Here is a 9,125-nt window from a genome sequence, read left to right on the forward strand (position 1 = left end):
GTCATTCCTGGACTATAAAATATTAAATTTCATCCTACAATTCCTATTTGAACTAGTTCGAGGTTAAATCAATTTAAGTGTACCGTTAGGTACAATATCAGGTTTCGTTTATTCTTAGGTGCTTTTCTAGCGTAATAACATGCTACTCAATGCATGTATGTCATGACATGTATTTATAGGGTCGGGTTTTACATAATATCAGTTTCTCATTTCCCCCGGTGAGTAACCGTTGCCAAATTTTATGTTCTAAAGGATTTTGAGCTATATCCAACTTAAAATTGATAAAATAAAAATTTTTGTCTCATAGGGGTATTTTGGTCATTTTCCACTGAAAATTTTGAAACTAGTTAAAAATGTAGTAAACAAGTACCAATTGCATAATTCACAATTAAAAATAAGTTTAGGCATTTAAAATCTTTATTTAAAATGAAATTGTAATTATTTGAATATAATAAGAAGATAAAACAAAATATTCACTAAAATATTTTATTCTCTTATAAACAGAAATTTTGGAGTCATGCGTAAATACTTTTTGTAACGTAAAAACAAAATAAATTTATTTATACTGTAGCACAATAAACTATTAAATTTACAATATCAAGTGGGCCCACAATAATTAGAATTAAAGAAGTTGTGAACCTATAGTTTGGAAGACGCAATCCAATGGAAATCCCCGATGGAACCAGTTATCTACAGCCTACTCTGATCCTGAAATGGGTAGAAATGAGGGTGGTGAGATTATAAAATCTCAGTGAGTAAACAAACACCATTTAAATCAGCTAAAGCCGAGTAAAAGGAGACAATTAAAATATCCCATCATTTTAAGTATTTCACAATTTGAAAATTCATCCTAACCCATGCAAACGGTTGTATTTCATTTAATTTCTCATTAGGGCTTATGGCTTTCATAAACATTTGGCTCATGCCATCAAATAGTACTCGATGACACCTTAATCAGAGGCGTACACTCGAGGCCGCCAAGGCTGTTAAAAATTTCGTATACACGTAAAACATATTTTTAGTTTGAGAAAACGCAGCCGTTCCTTGACGTTGGCTGAGTTCCCCTTCACATGGTAGTTTGGCGTGAAGTGAACCCTAAGCTTTACCCCAGGAGATACCCTACGCGCCTCTCTGTTCGAGGTAAGAATATAATGGGGTTTACCGTGCCCCTCTAAAAGGCTGATCTACAGAAACCCCCTACTGTAGTGATTAATTAATATATAATTAACCAATCAATAAAATTAATTCTAGCATGACATGGAAATTATTATAATTCACAACCTTTCAAGGCTAAATACACATTTCATATATTTCAACACCAATACCAATTCAGCCATTCATGCAAATACTGTCATAAGCCATTAGATTCATAAATTTAATTCATAACAAGTGGTCTCCAATTACTCTATTTTTCAAAATCATCATTCAATTTTAAAACAATTTATAACATCTTTTCATGTAGACACATTTTGTTTGTAAAACTTAAGATTTACCATTTAATTTCATTTTTATAAAATTTCATCAAAATCGATTAAAAACATACTTTAGATAATAAAAATGATGGTAAGGTTACTCACAGTACTAGGAGTTCAATACATTCCTATTCTCGATCTTCGGGCACAATCTCTTTACCCTTGTTAGAGGGCTCACCACCTATACATCACACGTGACACGAATTTCAATAAATTGTGTCAATTTATCATAAACTATTCAGGCTCTCTAAAGCTAAATGAACGCATGCGATGGGATGCAAAATGTCTGATTAATCATTTAAATGTGATATTCGACCTAAATCACACTATAATCGACCTAATCAACTAAAATCTCCAATTTAACTCCAAATCAATTCTTCTCACTTTCTACACTCCAATTATACCTAAATTATCTCAGTGACTGTGAATGAAATTCAATTTATCAGTCCCGGGTTAATAATCACACATGTCTACACATTAGGTAAAAATTCAGATTTTCACACCAAAATTTCCCATTTAATTTCTAGCCTCACCAAACATCAAACATCACCCAAATATCATGAAATATCATCAATTTCAGCCACAATATCCTCCCTAGAAAATTTGGCCAATAATGGTGATGGGGGAAAATGAATTCTTTTCTTGTTGTTTTGTTTCTAAATATGCTAAACTAACTAAAAACACTAACATAACTTAAAATCAAATCAATCTAACTTCATTCTCTCTCCATACCCATTTGGGCAGCCATGAATTCACCATGAAAACATGAAATCTAACCATGAAAAATAAGGAGAAAAGCATGGGAAAGGTAGATCACAAGTCAAAATCAAGAAATTTTACCTTTGATTGCTTGATCCTTTGAAATCCCACACTTTTTCTTTAATTTTCCCACCTAGGTTTCTTGTTTTTCTTTTCCTCTTTTTGTTCTTGCTATGGCTGGCCACATGAAGAGAAAATAAGCTGATTTTTGCTGATTTTAAAGCTAAAAAAAATAAATGGATATTAACTTGACACATGTCACCATCCTATTGGTCCATTTTTAATTTCTTAACTATTAAGCTTTCTCTCTCCACCACTTAAATTCCTTCAATTATCCATGATAATATTGGATAAAATCCATGTGCTGAACAAGTGTCAGGTGTGAAAAATTACAATTTTGCCCCTAAGGTGGCAAAATTACCATTTTACCCCTATGCTCCGAAAATACCGGGATTACAATTTTTTTTCACTTATCAACCTCAAATTATACTCCAATGAGTCAAATGTGATCAATCTTGATCAAAAACTTCTTCCAATATTCTAATTTTATCCTCAAGTGGTAAAATTACCATTTTACCCCTAGATAGTGAAAATTTCGATTTGACTTCAAATTGATCTTCAAATTCCAAATCACCATATTAAACCATTCTGGGACTTTAATATTCTTAATTTCATCTTAAATTCTCTATTTGATCTAGTTCGAGGCTTAAATCAACGTTGTTGTACCTTTAGGTACAATGCCGACTTTTGTCGATTTTTCGAGACTTTCCTAGCATGCAAACATGCTATCCACCACATGTATGTCATGACAAGTATTTTATAGAGTCAGACTCGACACCTTCTCCCCTACTTGGATCAACCATATGATCCTTCTTCATGACTGATTTTGACACCCGGTTAAATATTAATATTTTAAAATTATTTTATTAATAAAATATTATTCTATTCTAAAAATTTTATCTTGTCTCCTTGGTTGCCAAAGTTCCTTATTATACCTCAATTGACCTCCGAATCACCCTTTTATCTCTCAAATTCTCCTCCGATAAAATATTATTATTTTATTATTCTTTACTCGCGTGCGAAATATTTTATCATAAATTATTCCTTTCATCTTTTATCACTTTTAAATATTTTAATTGACCTCAATTTGCATCCGATCAACTTTATTAATCACTGTTTCAAAGTATGGGGCATTTCAGGAATAATATGTGATATAGAAACAATTCTACATTTGACAAAAAAATAAGTTGAATATAAAAAGTATTATAGCTTAATTTTTGTATATTTCACTTATTATTTAAAATATAATTAAAGATATCATATATAAAACATGTTCATACTCAATTTCTTGACTTACTTTACATTTCAATCCTATTTTTTATTAATTTTTAAATTTGTTTTACATTTAACTTTTATATTTTTTTATTTTATTTGTCTATCATCAATAATTTTATATAATTTAATTACGTCTAGAATAAACGACCAACAACATAATGCTGTGGGTACAAAGTATGAAAACAAAATCCATGAATTAATTTTTATATTGAAATTGATGTTGCATTGTAGTTATTTATTCATTTTTATCAATAAGTATGATTTTACTTTTATTTTTAATAATATTTTAAAAATAATAATAAATAATAAAAAGAGCAACTACGTATATGTTACTTAACTGTATAGATGAAGTGACTTATCCATATGGAAATAGAATTGTTCTTTTATCTATCTAACTTTAACAAAATGGCACTAAGCCATGATTCAATTGTTGTGTGCTTTAACTTACGTGTATATGATTTTCCATTTATAGAAAGTTAGAATTGTTTTGAATTTCTAGCATTCTACCCCGTGTGCTACATTTGAAATGACAAAAAGATACGAACTAGTAATTACATTACAATATCTAATTAATGATATACATTGACATGTATGAAATATTATTTTACAAAATATATAAGTGGTGCAACCAATTTGCATCACATTAACAAAATCTAAAAAAAAAAAATCAAAACTAAAACAAAAATTGAAACAACGATAATCTTAAAAAAAAAAAAAACTCTTAACCTTTGACCAATTCAACTCCAAGCAAATTCATTTTCCAATCAAATAAATCAAACCAATTTTTCTCATATTCTCTAATTATCATGATTAAGCTAAAAATAACAAAAGCCCATTTTTCATATATATATATATATATTTTATCAAAAAAACATTGTCAAACATGAACAGTCAAATAAGAAAGCAAATTGAAAGAACGAAAAAAGAATTGCCCAACCCATTCCTTACCTAACTCAAATTCAGAAATGAAGACAGTAAAACATAAACAATCAAATAAGAAAATAATATCATGAGATGATTTCATTCTATGTTTAAAGCTCACAATTCAACTTTAAGATTTACCCAAAACAGTCCATTTTGTTTCTCAAGTCGTTCATACACATATGTGCAATCAGTTTAGTGCATTATTTAAAAATTAGCAAACCAAAACAACAAAATGTGAACAATCACATAAGAGAATAATATCATGAGATGATTTCATTCCAATTTCAAAACTGACAATTAAGGTCACAAATTAACACAAAGTAGTTCATTTTTTCTCTCAAGTTTTTCATGCACATATGTGTAGTCTATTCACTACACTATTTACAATTTAACACAAGTTCATCACATAACAACTCAATAGACACACAACTCTTCACCAAGGCACTCAACTACTATATATATACATATTCTCAAAACATATAGTTCATTCCAAATCTTCTTTTTAAGATTTTCTTTTTAAATAGGGAAAAATTGAATATAAGAAATGAAAAAAATTAAAGTATAATCTTCCATAAAAACAAATCTTAACCTATGACCAATAAAACATGAACAACTTAAGTGAAAGAAAGATTATTGTTATTAGTATAATAATAAGGAAAGAAAATTTTCAAACTCACTCAAACAAAAAATTAAAAGATGGCATAATTAAAGAACAAACAAATCTTAACCTACAACAACAACCAAGTTAATCTAAGCTTGATTTTTTCTATTTTTGGGCTATTTTTGTTCTTGGAACATTAATGTCTTTCTTAGCCATGGGAGATGTCTTTTATACTTAAAAAATTAACTCTGATGAAAGTTGACAGCTCATAACTGCTGAAAACAGTTTAAAATCCTTTCTAGCCATTAATTTGTCTTCAAACATTCAAATTCAATTTTCTGACAGTGAGCTTTTAGTTGGTTAACCATACTTCTTAGTCGATTAAGTCTTCTTTGTCTCACTGTCTATTTTACTCTATTAATCAGTTAAGAAAAACTTTAACCAATTACGAGCTTTCTATTTGTAGAATAACCAACTTCACCAACTTTTGTTTGTTTGAATGATTCTTCTCTTAGCTTGTTAATACCGATCTTCCTTTACCTTTATGCTTCACAAATCACTGCCTTCTCTTTTGATATTCACTTTTGGATTTTAGTTGACTAACTCCATTGGTTAACCCACTAAAAGGCTTTTGTTTATAATTCATTTTGTGACTCTTTGTTCTGATGAGTTTTGACGTTAGCTTTCAAGTAATTATTTTATTAAATGACATACATTTTTATCTTGCACACTCAAGTAGTAAAGTTAAACATTAAAGAATGGGAATATTTTGTTGTCATCAAAAACTTAAGGAGTCAACAATCTCTCCTTTTTTGATAATGACAAAACATCCCTTAATTAATAGCACAGTGTCTATACATTTCATTTATACTGCACATGTTGAGGAATTGCTTCCCCTGCTTTTGTGCTTCCCCTTAATGTATGCATGATATTTCAAGTTATTTTATTTTTCCAACTTAATAGGCTAGTTAATTTCTATATATTACTTAGTGTGGATAGCAAGTACCAATTTAGTACAATGTGACATTTAACAAAACCCATTCATGTGTTAACATACAAACTTTCATAGCTGTCAGTGATAAATGAAAAAATATCATCAACTATTCAATAGATATTTTTAACATTATAACAAAATGTCATCAACATATCACCATCAACAGACCATGTTCATATTAAACCCAAATGTCATCAACAAGCCAACTAAAATAGCAACATCTAAGCACTAACCATCAATAGTTAACAAAATAACAGAATGTCATTAAGAACTAAGCATCATTAGAGCCAGATTTCTAAATCATTGTATTGTTACTTCTACTTTCCCCCTTTTTGTCATCAACAAAAGAAGGTATCTTATGAAGAAGTTGATTTAAGAAGAGTTAGAGGTGGTGGATTCATTAGTGCCAAACTGAACATCGAAGGGTTTGGGAGACGATAAAGGTGATGATTTTCTAGGTGAGGAATCAAAAGAAGGAGTATTTGAGACTTGGAGAGGTTTTTGGCTAGAAAATTTAACTAAAGATCTAGCTTTGGCAGTCAATTTGGAAGACATTCATCTTTTAAGGAACTTAGTTTTGTTGCCATTGTCTTCTTTCCTTTTCTAATAGTTTGACTAGAGCTTATGCAAATATAGTTCCTTTCCTTTGCCCTTTGTCAGTAGGTTTACCTTTACCTATAGTGTCAATTGAGCCAAATGAAGTTTTTTTCAAGTGTGGGTGTTTGTGCTTTGCTTTTTGTTGCTTCTTTTTTAGCTTTTTCTTCTCTTACCTGTTGATGAAATACATCCATAATTAAGATTTCCTCAAAGTTTGTCAAAGATTTCTTAGTTTTCTCTGCTTCATCATGTTGTTGAAGATTGAAATTGTTGATGACGTCATCAAGAAAATCAATTACTTCTGTATCATCATTTTTTTTTTTATTCTTCTCCAAGTTCAGGAGTAGGCTATTGCTTTGCTGTGGCAAGTTCAGTTTCACCACCTTCAGTCTGAGATGTAGGATTCTCAGTAGTTTATCCTTCAAGTATAAAACTTTGAGCTGCCGGAGTGTCTTCAGATGCAAGACCAAATGGTGTTATTCATTTCTCTTTCACAATAATGGCCAAGGTTTGTAGTTGATCTTCAATTTTCAAACTCCTGACTGGCTGATCATTTAGCTTGCCAGCTATTCTCATTAATAAATTAAAGATCATTTCATCGGATATTAAAAAGGAGGCTATCTTGGCCTGAACAGAGGGAGAATTTTCATTTCCTAGGGTCTCTTTAAGAGTCTTAATAAATTTTTTTCCTTCAAGTTTATATCCTTGACAACTCTACGATATAAAGTTATTTGGGCTTAATTTTGATAATAATTTAGCGTAGTTCTTGTAGTAATGCGAAGAAATTAGTAGATTTTATTTAATTATTTTAAATTAGTTAATTTAGGTGAGTCAATCTAATCTTAGTTAATTTTATGTTTAATTTGGTGCTAATGTGGTTAAGATAGGTTGTTATTGATTTATTTGTGCTTTTGTAGGTGTTTGATGAAAGAAGAATTTTAATGAAAGAAGGAGAGCAATTTCAAGGAGCAAACTTTCACTACATATGTTTTTATATTTTGACCATAACTCTCTCTACAGAGCTCCAAATATGATGATTCTTGGACCATTGGAAAGATAAAAGAAAGATATTCAATTTTCATGTTTACAACTTCATCAATTTCAGCTTGAAAAGTGGTCAAAAATCTTGTTGAATTTGATGCACTGTAATAGTCTTAGAATAATTACAATTTCTGTTAATTAATTGGGCAAGGTTGCGGCCCACATAGTCTGATGAGGAAATCCTAGCTGGAATTGACTTCTTTCTTCACCCAAATTGGCCTAACTTCAAAGCCCTATAAAAAAACCTTTCGCAAGACTTTAAAAAAAGAAAAGAAAAAAAAATATCAAATTAACAGTTGAGAGTCAAGCCACCGAGTGATTGAAGCTAAGAAGAATTTGAAGGATTCAAGGAGATTTGGAGATCAAGAATACAATTCTTGAGTTTTTCTATCTTTTTGTATTCTCTTATTCTCTTGGTTTTATTTTTAATGTTTAAATTTTATTTAATGATGATATGTAACTTGATGGAGAACTAAACTTTTTATCTAAGATTATAATTGAACTCAATATGTAGTCTGATTTATTTATCCCCCTTTTACTTATGTTTGATGGATTTAAGTTGTTTATTTTATCTGTTCTTAATGCTTCTAATTGCTTGATCACCAATTAGATTGAATTGGAAACCTAAGTTAAACCTTGACGAAGGAGATTTAAATAGACCTTCAATAGAATAACGTATAATCGAATACACTTAGTTGATTAGGTGGTTTGATTTGCATATAAAGTAGACATACACTTATAAGCCATATATGGCCACAATTAGAGCATGAACTTAATGAATCTTTCTTCAATTTAATTTGCATAGACATATAGTAAATTAATTGGGAGAGTTATTTTTATGAAAAACTCGACGAAGACATGTAAATAATTTAGGACTCTAGGTTAGTAACTTAATCCATTAAACTAAGTTGATCAGATGAAGTATTGAGGGATATCATAATCTTAGGTCTGATAGTTAAGTGAGTTGTATAAAACAAATTTACTATTTAATTTTAGTTTCAGTTTATTAGTTTTAATTTTTCTTTTTAATAATTTTAAATTTAATTGTTTGGATAAGATTAAGGTGTTACAATTTTACTAGTTAACAGTAAGAATTAATTCAATTCTCTGTGAGATCGACACTTTACTTATTACTATATTATTATTACAATACATATACTTGCGTGGGTAAAAAATTGAACAACAATCCCATTTTTGGTAGACTTCCTAAATAAATGGTTTGTTTTTTGCTTTTGACCATATCCATTGGATGTCTTGCACTCAAAATTCCTTTCTTTCTTACCAAGGAAGTAATGATATTCCCATAAGCCAGATTGATCATATCTACTCAACAAGTTCCCTTCATCCTCTCAATCATAAACCCTTCAAGATTGAGAAGAGTTGCATTGAATGCATGTTCCAT

This window comes from Theobroma cacao, chromosome 8 (genome assembly GCF_000208745.1).
Source record: "Theobroma cacao cultivar B97-61/B2 chromosome 8, Criollo_cocoa_genome_V2, whole genome shotgun sequence".
Taxonomy (NCBI): domain Eukaryota; kingdom Viridiplantae; phylum Streptophyta; class Magnoliopsida; order Malvales; family Malvaceae; genus Theobroma; species Theobroma cacao.